The sequence below is a fragment of the Elaeis guineensis genome, chromosome 12, assembly GCF_000442705.2.
Source record: "Elaeis guineensis isolate ETL-2024a chromosome 12, EG11, whole genome shotgun sequence".
Classification (NCBI taxonomy): Eukaryota; Viridiplantae; Streptophyta; class Magnoliopsida; order Arecales; family Arecaceae; genus Elaeis; species Elaeis guineensis.
The window spans coordinates 24660955-24674088 of NC_026004.2; positions in this window are offsets into that span (position 1 = coordinate 24660955).

A 13134-nucleotide genomic window follows, 5' to 3' on the forward strand; every position below is an offset into this window, starting at 1 on the left:
CAGAAGATCTTTCTAGAGAGAGAGTTTTTGTGAGAGAAAACTTCTTGTGAGGGAGAGATTGGGTGTACAAGGATTGAGAGTGTGATCTCCTCTTATAATTTTTTCTTTTTCATAGTGAAGCTTGTATGTCCCATGGAGGCGAACCTTTTGGCTGATCCATGTATTTGATTGTTTCTGTTTTATTTCTTCTTTCTTCCTGTTACGACGCGTGGTATTGAAAAGGTCCTGTGAAGATAATATCCTGATCAGACATCCCCATTAAAATTAACATCAATCAAGAAAATCTCTAAAGACTCTTGGTTATAAGAGGTAGACAAAAGTTCATTTACAAGACCTCATACTTATTTGGAATGGGGGTAGGCAATGAAGAAATGATGAGCATCATCCAACACTCCAGTAAGTCTTTGCCCGAGGAGCTTGACTTAAAAATTTCTCCCATACTTTCAATTATTATGTTTTTATTTTTTGCATTCCCTTCAACTTTTGGTATTTAATTTACCACAATGACTAATAATTTTATGTTCTTGTTTCTTATTAGCTCATTCTTGTGCATGCATTACACGTGCATGTCTTATAATCTTATATTTTTTAATTCATTTTCTCTATTTTCATTATTTTAATCTGAGTTGCTTTTGTTCTTTAATTCAATTTCTTATTTAATTTTTCAAGAAATTATGCTATCTATTTTTTTGTAGCTAATTTACTTTTAAATTTACTTTATATATTCAATTTATTTTATTCCTCATTCTTTTATTTTTATTTGATATATTTCAATTATTTATAATATTTTTATTTTGTTTACTAATTCTTCTTTGATCATGCATTACTAGGCCCAACTATTGTATTTACTTTTTTATATTTTAATATCTAATTTACTATATTGTTTCTCTTTTTTCTATTTTTTCAGGGATTTCATAAAAAATTGTACTCTTATTTTCTAATTACCCATTTTCAAATGATGCTTGTTTATGCCACCTATTTGATCCATTAACCGTAGTTTTGTTTTACAATTTTTTTCTATTTTTATTTTCTACTTTATCACAAATTATTATTTATCTATATTGCATGAAATTTATCAATTCATTGGCTCATGATTGGGTTCCTATTTTATTTTTATTTTTTTTGTAGAGATGAACTGCATGTGCTAAATTGTTAGTAAAATTTTAAAAAAGACAATTAAGTGAAGTTGGAATTAATTAACCTTCTATTTTTTGATTTGGTTCAAATATAGATTACATTTGAGATGCAATTCCTAATCCAATTTAGAGTTGCTTGTACCCTTCGCTATTTTCTTTTTGTCTCAATAAATAATTTAGAGTTAGTCATAATATCTATCTCAATGACAGGCTAGAGAGAGTGAACAAGATCTCACAAGCATATGAATTTCATCTCTTCCCGAGCGTCATTTAAGAAATTGATGCAATACATAAGGCACCCCAACATCGCTGTAAAATATTGTTACAATTGTAGTAGATTTTACCCATTACCTAACTATAAACTAGTTTTCTTATTTATGTTAACATCAAGGGTTCTGCAAGCCTAAGACATGATAAACATTTTGTTTACTCAAAATTAAAATCAACTTAGGATAATAATACAATTGGTAATCAATAGCAATGCTATATCACCTAATAGATTATGGCCTAAGATACAAGTAATTTTGTATATTGGAGTCATTGTGAATATTCAGGTATGGATTACTTTTCTTTCTTAACTAAATATGATTTCTTTCTTAACTAAATATGATGTCCATCTATGTTAGTTATATTAAGTCCTAGGTTCAATAGAATAAAAATTGAGTGGAATAGTTTTCATCTTCCAGTGGAGAGAGGATAATTATATATAAAGTTGAGGTGATTTACTTGGTCTGGAATAAGAACAAAAGTTTTTTTTTTGTCTTGTTAGGTGTGTTTTTTTTTTTTGGTAAAGTGGACTGGAGATTATATTAGAGTAAAAGAAACAAGGCCTAAATATGGATTTACAAACAAAGCCAAAAGGAGCATCATGTCATATGAACGATCTGGATGTGAGTAAACTATTATAAAATAATGAGAGGGAAACAGTAAGGAAAGGTATAATTTATAGAGCCCCAAACTAGCTGATTTGTAATTGTTTGAAACCTTTGTGGCTACCTACTTTGAAATCTTTGCATAAGCACCAGCGAGAGAAGTGAAACAGTAAATTCTCCTTAAGCATATATACCAGTTGAGTTCTGAAGGACCTTCGGTAATCTGCTCAGCTTTGGATAGTATAGAATATGAGGTCTGAAACTTGGCCAGAGAGATATTTGCTATCTTTTCCTGCGGGCAAAAGCTTATAGAGATAGATGGAATGACAATGTGGAGAACAGTAAATAGTCTGGCAGAATTTGATATTTTGATATAGCACTATGCCATTGAGGGTATCTAAGGAGAAATCAAGCATCTTGACAAACAAGCTGCTGAACTTGTAACAGTTGAATATGGATGTAGTGCTGCAGCAATGGTCCTGAGAGACCTGTTTTAAGATATAAATACTAGAAGGGCAAAGAAAAAGAGGTTGAGTTAGTAGTATATTAAGCTGATTCCACTAGAAAACCAAGACATGAAGAGGAGGTTGCATCATTATCATTGAATCTGTCTTGAAATGGCTGAGCGAAGAGTATTTACTTGATGACTATTTGTCTTGAAAGAAAATAACAGTAATTTTAATGATAAGCTGGAAGAAAGGCAAGTTAATTCTTATCTTTTCATGCATGAGTGTAACAATAGAGGAATAATCACAGCTGGGTGAATCTTGAAAGAGTAAGAGCCTCCTAGTCATCATAATATAGAAATTATAGATCGTTGAGCATAACGATCTTCCCAGTAAATGATAAGTCATGAAGATACTTTGAGTGAAAATAGAATATAATGTCAATATTATCCGATTAAAGACCCAAGGATGGCCATTGCCAACCCCATTATGGTGTGCCATATTGCGTACCATGATACAAACCTACTTTTTGAAGAGAACAACTTATCTACAGGTAAAAAGGTGCATGTTTATAGTCCTATAAGATGAAATGAACATTTTGAAGTTTATCATGTTGTGAAATTTGTGCCAAATGAGATGGTATCAAATCTCCCAAGGCCAAGCAAAAACCACTAGCTAGAGCATATTTAGAAAGCCAGTCTGCAGCTTGGTTTTGTTCTTTTTTGATATGAGAAATGGAACAAGCTGGGAGAATATTTTTTAGGGCTATAATGTCCTTAAAAATTGGGAGATCAGTAATCTTATATGAAGAAAAGTGGGTAATCCAGTGAATTACCGTTAAAAAATCTCCTTTCAATAAGAATTTCTTGTTTGAGAAAAAATGAGTGGCAGTTTTTATGCCCATCCAAGCTGCCAAGAATTCAGCATGGGGCACAAAGTGGTAAGAGAGACATTCGCATTGAGCAAGTAAGAGGAAGCCATAAGCATCTCTTACAATAAACACAATCCCAATTTTATCATGTTGCATAGAAGCATCGATGTTTAATAGGAGCTTGCCAGAAGCAGGGAGCAGTCGATCGAGAGGTTTAAGGAGGAGCAGTCCAAGATTTTAGCTGAGAGTTTAAAACAAAAACTTCATCGATGCTCATGAAATAAGAATGTAATTGCCTGACTAATTGGTTAGGAGTGTCTTGTTAGGTGTTTGTCTAACGGTCAAATAAAGAGAGCGTTGCTGGAAAACTTTGGTTGTGTGGCTTCTTTGAAATATGGAGCATATAAGTTATTTTTATGGAGAGAGGGAGGCCTTTGGTGAAGACACCACAAAAAGGGAGAGATGTTCTTATTTGTTTAAGAGCAAGAGCCAAGTACGGCTGCTGACTTTTAATATTTTTTGAATGATTTTGTTTTAATGCTCTCCTAAATTTTTGTTCTAGTATCTCTTCCTTGTTATTATATGTTTTTGTGTTTGTTCTAGATCCATATTTGTTCTGGATCCTTGTTTTAGCAAGAGCCAATACTCAACTACTGGATCAAGAGGCAACAATATCCTAAAACTTTATCCCAAGATTATTACATGGGATGATCTTAGATATCCATCCTTAAGGATGGATTTCTTATCATTGAGTTGGATTGTGCTTTAAGAAGCAAGATTGATCTAGGATCACTATCACATTTGATCATTAGGATGCAACCAAATACTGTGAGCTCATCACCTTCATCTAAATCACCCTTGATCTTAGATAGATTATCTTATACTAAGCACTCCCTAAATGATATAACCATAAAGAATGGGATGCAATCTACTATCAAGATTGCACACAATGCATAATAATTAGGTAATGACCTAAGGTGCAGTTTTTAAACTTGCACAGATATCGACTTGGCCAAGGATCTAAATCGTTGATTTAATTAGATTTCATACTAAAATTATAAATTATTTAAAATAAAATATATAGTATAGAATATTAAATAGTTATATACTAAATACCATTGATAACTTTTTAGTCACAGCATAAATAAAAAAAATACTTATTATATTTGGAAAAACTTGTAAGAAATAAAATTATATTCAAACATAGGATATGTTAAATTTGCTTATATTTTCAAATATCTTAATAAAATGATTTTGAAAATATCATACAAAAGAAATGAAGTTATTCATATTTGTTTTTTATCAAAAGAAAAAATATTGAACTTTATGAAAGGAAATAATTATTAAAATTTGACATATCATAATACATTTCAAATGCGTATACTTTATAACATGAACAAATTTTGAAAAGTATAATAAATGTTGATTATTTAACAAAGTAAATTATTGTCGGTTATTGTTAGCCAACTGAGGTGTCATAAGAAAAACTAAAAATCCAAATCCAAATCCAAAATGGTTGAATAATATCCACTCTATTTTCAGCCCTATTATCATTTCTAGGTAGTGCCGATAAATGATCACATCCCAAAAGATAAAATATAGCAAATAATTAACTAACAACTTAAGAAAATATGATAGAAAAATTGATTAACTTTGACCAGTTAACTTTGGGTTTGGGTTGTACCTTTCAAATGATTCTTTCATGACATCAACGCCGCTTTTGGATCTATGCAAAAGGATGAAAGAAAAATTCAAAGTGCTTGGAGATCTGTGAGAGACATGATCTAGTTGACGTCGTGAAAGAAGATCCATAATTCTTTCATATGAAAAATATAATATGAACCCATTAGCTTTAACTAGTTAATTAGTTAACAAAATAGCACCGAAAGATGGTCAGCACTTACATGATGATTGTTGGAATTTTGGCACCTCGAATTCGATCTACTATAGCGAAGCCTCGACATAGAGAAGTCCACAAATGTAGACCCAAGACGGACAAGCCCGACAAACGCAAAGGTCCGTAGTGCACAGGTCCACGGCGTGCAGGCCTGCAGCGAGCGCGTGCAGCCCAAGTGCGGGATGCATGACCCAGGCGCGCCCATGTGGTCCACCACGCGGTCTACCACATGGTGCAAAGAGGCTAGGCGCATGGACCATGCACGATCCACGTGTGGTGCATGGACCGACTGCACGGTTCATGCGTGGTCCAAGGATGTTTTTGCACAATGGAACGGTCAGGATCATATGCGGGCTTGGTCGAAATCGTTGTGTATTTTGGATGAGGTTTAGGACTTTTGTTCGCGGCATTTTTGGTCTTTAAAAGGGCCTGAGGGCTTGTGGAGGTGGAGCATCTGAGAGTAGAGGATCTGTGGTCGAGAGCATTGCAAGAAGCATCCAAGGATGTCAAAGGACCCTAATACGGCAAGCCTTTGAGAGAGTCTCCTTGAAAGATTTTGTGAGAGCTTTTGTAAGGAGTTATGCTTCTTCTTAAGAGAAATTGATGTATGAGAGTTTAGAGAGTGTGATCTCCTCCTATACTTATTTTTTTCATAGTGAAACTTGCACGTTCTGTGGAGATAAGCTTTAGGCTGATCTATATATTTGATTATATTCTTTTTTTATTTCTTCTTTCTTCCTATCGCGATATCGACATCGTCACTAGGGCTAACAATCTTGAGCGAAAAATCCATATTCTGCACTCATAAGGGATCCTTTCCAATAAGTGGTATCAGAGCACGTGGTTATCTAAGTTGTGGCAATATTGATCGAGGTTAAAGAAGATGAAGAAAACAGGCTCAATCAAGGTGGAGATCAATCGGTATGATGGGAAGAGTAATTTTTCTCTACGACAACGAAGGTGAAGGATGTGCTCATCCAATAAGGATAGATTGATGCTCTCTTATATGAAGAGAATTCGACTATCATGGAGGAGAAAGATTGGAGGTAGCTCCTGATGCAGGTGGTAAGTATAATCCATTTGTACTTGATAAATGATGTGGTGATTCATATGCTTAGCAAAATTTTCTTGACCGTAATATGGACGAAGCTTGAGGAGATGTACATGGCGAAGTCACTCACCAACACTCTATTCCTTTGAAAGCAGTTCTACCAGCTGTGGATGAGCGAGGGCCAGAGCGTGCAGGAGCATCTCAACAACTTTCAGAAGATTCTCATTGATCTCCTCAGCATTGATGAGAAGGTTGAGAAGAAGATCAGGGTGTTGGTCTTGCTATCATCGCTTTCTCCTTCTTTTGAGTCCTTGGTGACTGCTTTTCTAGTAGGAAAGAGCACCATCAAGATGGATGAGTTACTTCTGTACTTCTCCAGAACGAAGTTCTCAGATGGAAGAACTGTGCCTTGAGTTCAGGTGGTAATTTGGCTCTGATGGTGACTGGAGATGGTGGCGGCAGAAGACGAAGAGACAAAAAATCGTAAGATGGATGGTCCAAGTCCGAGCCAAGGGACTATAGCAAGAACAGGTATTACCAATGTGATGAGTTAGGATATCAAGTCAAAAATTATCCACAGCTCAGAGATCGAATGAGGCTATTGCGGTGGCGGTCCATAGTAGCGACAGTGATGAGACCGATAATGTGCTTATGGTCTCAGATGAGATATCTACTTTTTTCCTTCAGTGAATTTTAGATTCGGCATGTTCACATCATGTATGTTACAGAGAAGAGATGTTTGACTCTCTAGAGAGTAGTGAGAACACTATTTATTTGCTGGATGAATCGAGCTGTGCGATCAAACATATTGGGACGGTCAGCTTGTAGACACATGATGGAGCAGTGAGAAAGTTAGGTGAGGCTCGATATATACCCAGCTTCAAGAATAATCTAATTCTACTGAGCAGACTAGATCCAAGCAGCTATAGGTGGAGAACTGATGATGGAATTTTGAAGATTCTACATGGTAGTAGGATTGTGATGAATAGGAAGAGGTATGGAGGACATTATCTTTTGGCAGGGAGCTCAGCGTGAGGTGGAGCTTCAGGAGCCAGTAGGAGCTCAGAGCAAGATGGAGCTTTAGGTGTAGGTAGATTGGGTATGAGACGAGAGACTCAAGAAGATGACAGATGACGTCGCAGGGTGGAGTTCCTATTGTCGCAGGAGGCTACCCCGAGCAGGTCTCAGGTCAGACAGGTCATAGCACATGAAGGAGATGGGATCATGTGATCTAGTTCGACTCTCATGTTTGCACATCCTTGAGCAGCCAGATGTTTGTCTCAAAATATGGGGAAGAGATCATCCAAAAAGCTCTTAAAGTTAGATGGAGGTCGAATGTCGAGTCGAGGTGGACATTGTTGAGATTTTAGTACCTTGAATTCGACCTACTATAGCGAAGCCCAGACACAGAGAAGCCTATGGATGTAGGTCCAAGACGAATAAGCTCGACAGACATGAAGGCCCGCATTGCGCAGGCCCGCAGGCATGCGCACGTGGCCCAGGCGTGCCCGTGCAGTCTACCGCATGGTGCAGGGAGGCTAGGCATGCGGACCACATGTGGTCCACGTGCAGTCCACGCACGATGCATGGATCGATCGTGCGGTTCACGCACAGTCTAGGAATGTTTTTGTGTGATCGAATGGTCAGGATCATATGCGAGCTTGATCGGACGGTCAAGAATGTTTCAGAGTTCTGGCAAAAGTCTTTGTGCATTTTGGATGAGGTTTAGGACTATTGTATGCGGCATTTTTGGTCTTTAAAAGGGCCTGATGGCTTATAGAGGTGGAGTACTCGAGAGTAGAGAATCTATGGTCGAGAGCATCGTAGGAAGCATCCAGAGATATCAGAGGATTCTGATACGGTAGATCTGTGAAAGAGTCTTCTTGGAGGATTTTGTGAGAGCTTTTGCAAGGCGTTATGCTTCTTATTGAGAGAAATTGATGTATGAAAGTTGAGAGGATGTGATCTCCTCCTTTACTTATTTTTTTTCATAGTAAAGCTTGCATGTCCTATAAAAATAAATCTTAGGCTGATCCACATATTTGATTATATCTTTTTTTTATTTTTTTTTTTTATCTATTGCGGTATCGATATCGTCACTTGGGTTAGTGATCTTAGGTGGGGGATCCGTATTCCGCACTCGTAAGGGATCCTTCCCAATAATGATGTAATTTATACCAGGATAAAAAGATAGGAGAAAATTAACTTGCTTAATCTGGACTAACCTATCCACAACTAGCATGTAGAGATGGCAATTTATGACTGAGCCACTAACACATCCTGCAATGTTGGTATGGTCCCTCCTTATGTAAGACCCACCACTTTAAATAAAAATAGGTTTCATGTAGCCTTTCTTGTAGCGTGTGAAATCCAAGAGGTACGTGGAGACTGGGTAGTGCGTGGAAACATGCAGAGAAGAAAAAAAAGGTCAGTAATGCATAGAAGGCTTTGTGGTGTTATAAAAACTAGTGACATGTGGAATCCTTTTGTGACTTGGAAAAATATAGACACAAAAAATGAGTCCAAAATGGACTCTAACTTTTGTGCTATAAAAAGGTGAGTCTGTAGATGTCAAAATGTGACCACAGAAAAAAAGAAAGACATTGTGAGTGATCAAAAGGAGATAGAGAGAGAAGAAGAGAGGCTTGGAGGATGCTTCGCTCAAGTAAAGAAGATTGGAGAACGTCGATCAGAGGAGTTCGCTCCATCTCGGATTAGAGTTATTCCATCGAAGGTTCTACTGAAGGTTTGTTTAATCTTAGATTTTTTTTTCTTGTATTAGAAGCGGTGTTCTCGGTGTGGTGTCCAAAAAAATTTTTTGTACTCTAAACTATTATTATAGTGGAAGCTCCTTCTTACTTTAGTCCCTGTGTAGACGTAGGCTTCAATTGAACCGCATTAAATTCTGATATTCTTACGATTGTTGTGATTTCTCTATGCCTTGAATCTCAATAAGTGGTATTAGAGCCAGATTCTATCGAATTCAGAGTATTGAAGAAGGAATTGAGATGCTAATAGATGGAGGATCAATCTTTGTCGGGCACTATGATCAAGCTGACGTCAACCAACTACTCGATTTGGAAGTCTCGCATGGAAGACCTCCTTTACTACAAAGATTTTCATGATACAATTAAGAGAGTTATTGCTCAGTCTGATAAAATGTCAGACAAAGAATGAAAGAGATTAAATCACAAAACTATTGGGCTCATCTGGTAATAGATTGATGATAGCATCTTCCATCATATTTCAATGGAGGTTAATGCCCATAGCCTCTAGTTGAAACTAAAAAGCCTATACAAGAGAAAGACGGTGCGAACAAGATATTTTTAATTCACAAACTGGTAAACATGAAATATAAAGAGGGAGCTTCCATGGTGGAGCATCTAAGCAACTTTCAAAATATGGTGAACCAACTCACCATGATGAAGATGGTGTTAAATGAGGAGCTCCAAGCCCTACTGTTGTTGAGTTCTTTGCCCAATAGTTGGGAGGCTCTGACGGTGTCTCTAAGCAATTCTTCACTGGAGGATTCGATAGCCTTGGCAATAGTGAAAGACTATATGCTTAACGAGGAGGCTAGGAGGAAGGAGCAAGGGGTCTTGAGCTATAATAAGGCTCTCGTCACGGAAAGAAAAGGAAGAAGCAAGCATAGGGACTCTCAATCTAACTTGGATGATAGCCACACTAAATCACGAGGAAGATCCAAGTCTCAAAGTAGCAGATGTTACAACTACAGCAAAGGGATCATTTTAAGAAAGACTACCAATTACTGAAGAAGAAAAAATCAAAAAATAAATCATGCAATGACTTTAGGTCGGATAATGAGACAATAGCCGTATCTATGGGTGGAGAGATGATCATTATCTGTGGTACAATAGATGATGATCTTGTGGGTACTACTAGCCAAAACTCTACATGGATGATCGATTCAGCCACTTCATATCATGTTACAACGAGACTGGAATTATTCTCATCTTATCTTTCTGATGGTTTTGGGACGGTAAGATAAAGAATAATGGAGAATCAAAAATCATTGGCGTCAAAGACATTATGTTGATTACGAGCTTGGGGTATAGGCTAGTATTGAAGAATATTCGATATATACCAAATATCCGTCTGAATCTGTTATCGATAGGGGTATTAGACGAAGAGAGCTACTATAACATGTTTGGAGATGGCAAGTAGAAGCTAATCAAGAAATTGCTAGTAGCAGCCAGAGGTATCAAGCAAGACTCTCTCTATATCATGCAAGCCAAGCTTGATAAGGAGAAGGTGAATGCAGTAGAAGAACCTTCTACCTCAGAATTATGGCATCGGTTTGATTGGGATATATGAGCCAAAAAGAGATGTCAATTTTGGCCAAGAAGAATGCTCTTCATATTGATAGTTCTGGATTGAAGACATGCAAAAGCTGCTTGATGGATAAGAAAATCTGAGTTTCTTTTCGAAATTTTTTCTTTAAAAAAAAATTGATGCATTAGATCTTGTTAATAGTGATATTTGTTCTATGAGTGATAAAACCCTTGGTAGATGCTCTTACTTCATGATTTTTATTGATGATCACTTGCAGAAAGTTTGGACATATGCTTTGAAAATGAAGGACTAGGTGCATGATATATAAGTAATTTCATATTTCTATTGAAAGAGAGACTAAACGAAAGCTGAAATGCATAAGGACGGACAACGGAGGTGAATATAGGGGTCCTTTCGAGAAATACTATCAATAAAATGATATCAAATTGGAGAAGACGGTGCCTAAGATGCTACAATAGAATGAGATTGCTGAGAGGATGAATAAGATAATCTACGAAAGGATCAGGAGCATGCTCTCTCATGCCAAACTACCGAAGATATTTTGGGGAAAGGAATTAATGACTACGGTCCACATCATTAATCTTTTTTCTTTCTATGCTCTTGAGGGTGATACGCTGCAGAGAGTATTATTAGGAAAAGATGTTTCTTACAATTATTTAAAAATATTTGGATGTAGAGCATTCGTGCATATTTTCAAGGATGAGAGGTCCAAACTAGATGACAAGGTGAAGCAATGCATATTTCTGCGCTACGGTGAGGATGGAGAGTTCGGCTATCAGTTGTAGGATCTTATGGAGCAGAAGATCATATGCAGTCATGATGTTATTTTCTTAGAGGATCAAACGATCGACATCTTTGAGAAATCTAATAAGTTGAAGTCGACCTCGAGCAGCCCTGTAGACTTGTGCCCTGATACTTTTCTGAGGAGTCTTGATGATGGGGGAGCAACTGCAGATGATGTATACATGACAGTCATGAGGCTGAAGAAAGTATGGGTGGTGTTCAGACTGAGCCACAAATTGAACCATCTGTACAAGAGGTCTGAAGATCTACAAGAGAGTAGAGGTCATCCATAAGATACCCACCATAGGATTACATGCTATTGACAGATGCAAGGGAGCCTGAGTCCTACTCCAAAGCCATGGAGCAATAGCATAGTAACGAGTGGATGAAGGCAATGAAGGAGAAGATGAATTCATTACAGAAAAATAATATATATGTGCTGGTGAAGATGCCTAAGAGAAAGCAAGCACTCAAAAATAAATAGGTGTTTATGTTCAAGCCATAAGAGAATAGTTCACAATCAAGGTACAAGATGAGGTTAGTTGTAAAAGACTTTGGTCATAGGAAGGGCATCGATTTTAAAAAAATTTCTTATTCGTCGTAAAGCTCACATCTATTCAAGTTGTCTTTGATCTTGCTGTCTGTTTAGACCTTAAGATGGAATAACTTGATGTAAAGATGATGTTCCTTCGTAGTGACTTGGAGGAAATATATATAGAGCAATCAGAAGGGTTCAAAATTAAAGACAAAAAAAATCTGATGTGCCGCTTGAGAAAAAGTCTTTATGGGCTGAAGCACTGCGATAGGTACAAAAAGTTCAATTCCTTCGTAATGGAGAACAAGTATAAAAGAACAAGTTTCGATAATTGTGTATTCATGAAGAAATTTTCTGACAATAATTTAATCATACTTTTGTTATATGTTGATGACATGCTGATTGTGGGATACGACATTACCAAAATCAATGATCTGAAGGTGAAGTTGGGTCAGATGTTCACGATGAAAAAGACTTGAGACAGGACAAAACGATTTTGGAGATGAGAATCGTCTGAGATAGGAGATCTAAGAAGCTGTGGCTGTCATAAAAGGCCTATGTTGAGAAGATGCTGCATCAATTCGATATGAGCAGAGTGAAGCCGGTGGTGAGTCTACTTGCAGGATACTTTGAGTTGACTAAAGAGTAAAGTCCAAAAAGTGAGAAGATCAAGTGGAGATAAGTTAGATTCTGTGTAACTCTGCCGTAGGGAGTCTTATATATGCTATGGTATGCACCAGGCCTGACATTACTTATGCCATTGGTGTGGTTAGTTGATTTTTTTCAAACTTTGGGCAGGAGCATTGGGAAGCAGAGAAGTAGATAATGAGGTATCTTAAAGGAATATTCGGGACATGTTTATGCTATGGCAGTGGAGATCTTGTGCTGCAGGTTTACACAGATACGGATATGGTGAGAAATGTAGACATATAAAAATCTACGTCAGGTTATCTAATGATATTCTCAAGAAGAGCAGTGTCGTGGTAATTGAATTTATAAAAGTGTGACACACAGTCATCGACGGAGGCGGAATACATCGTCATAATGGAGACCGGCAAAGAAATACTGTGGCTAAAGAAGTTATTGGGGGAGCTTGGTGGGGAGTAAGAGATGTACGTCGTCTACAATGATAGCTAAAGTGTGATCCATCTCAGTAAAAATTTGGCATTTCATTCAAGGACAAAACACATCGATATCAGATATCATTGGATTCGGGATGCACTGAAGAT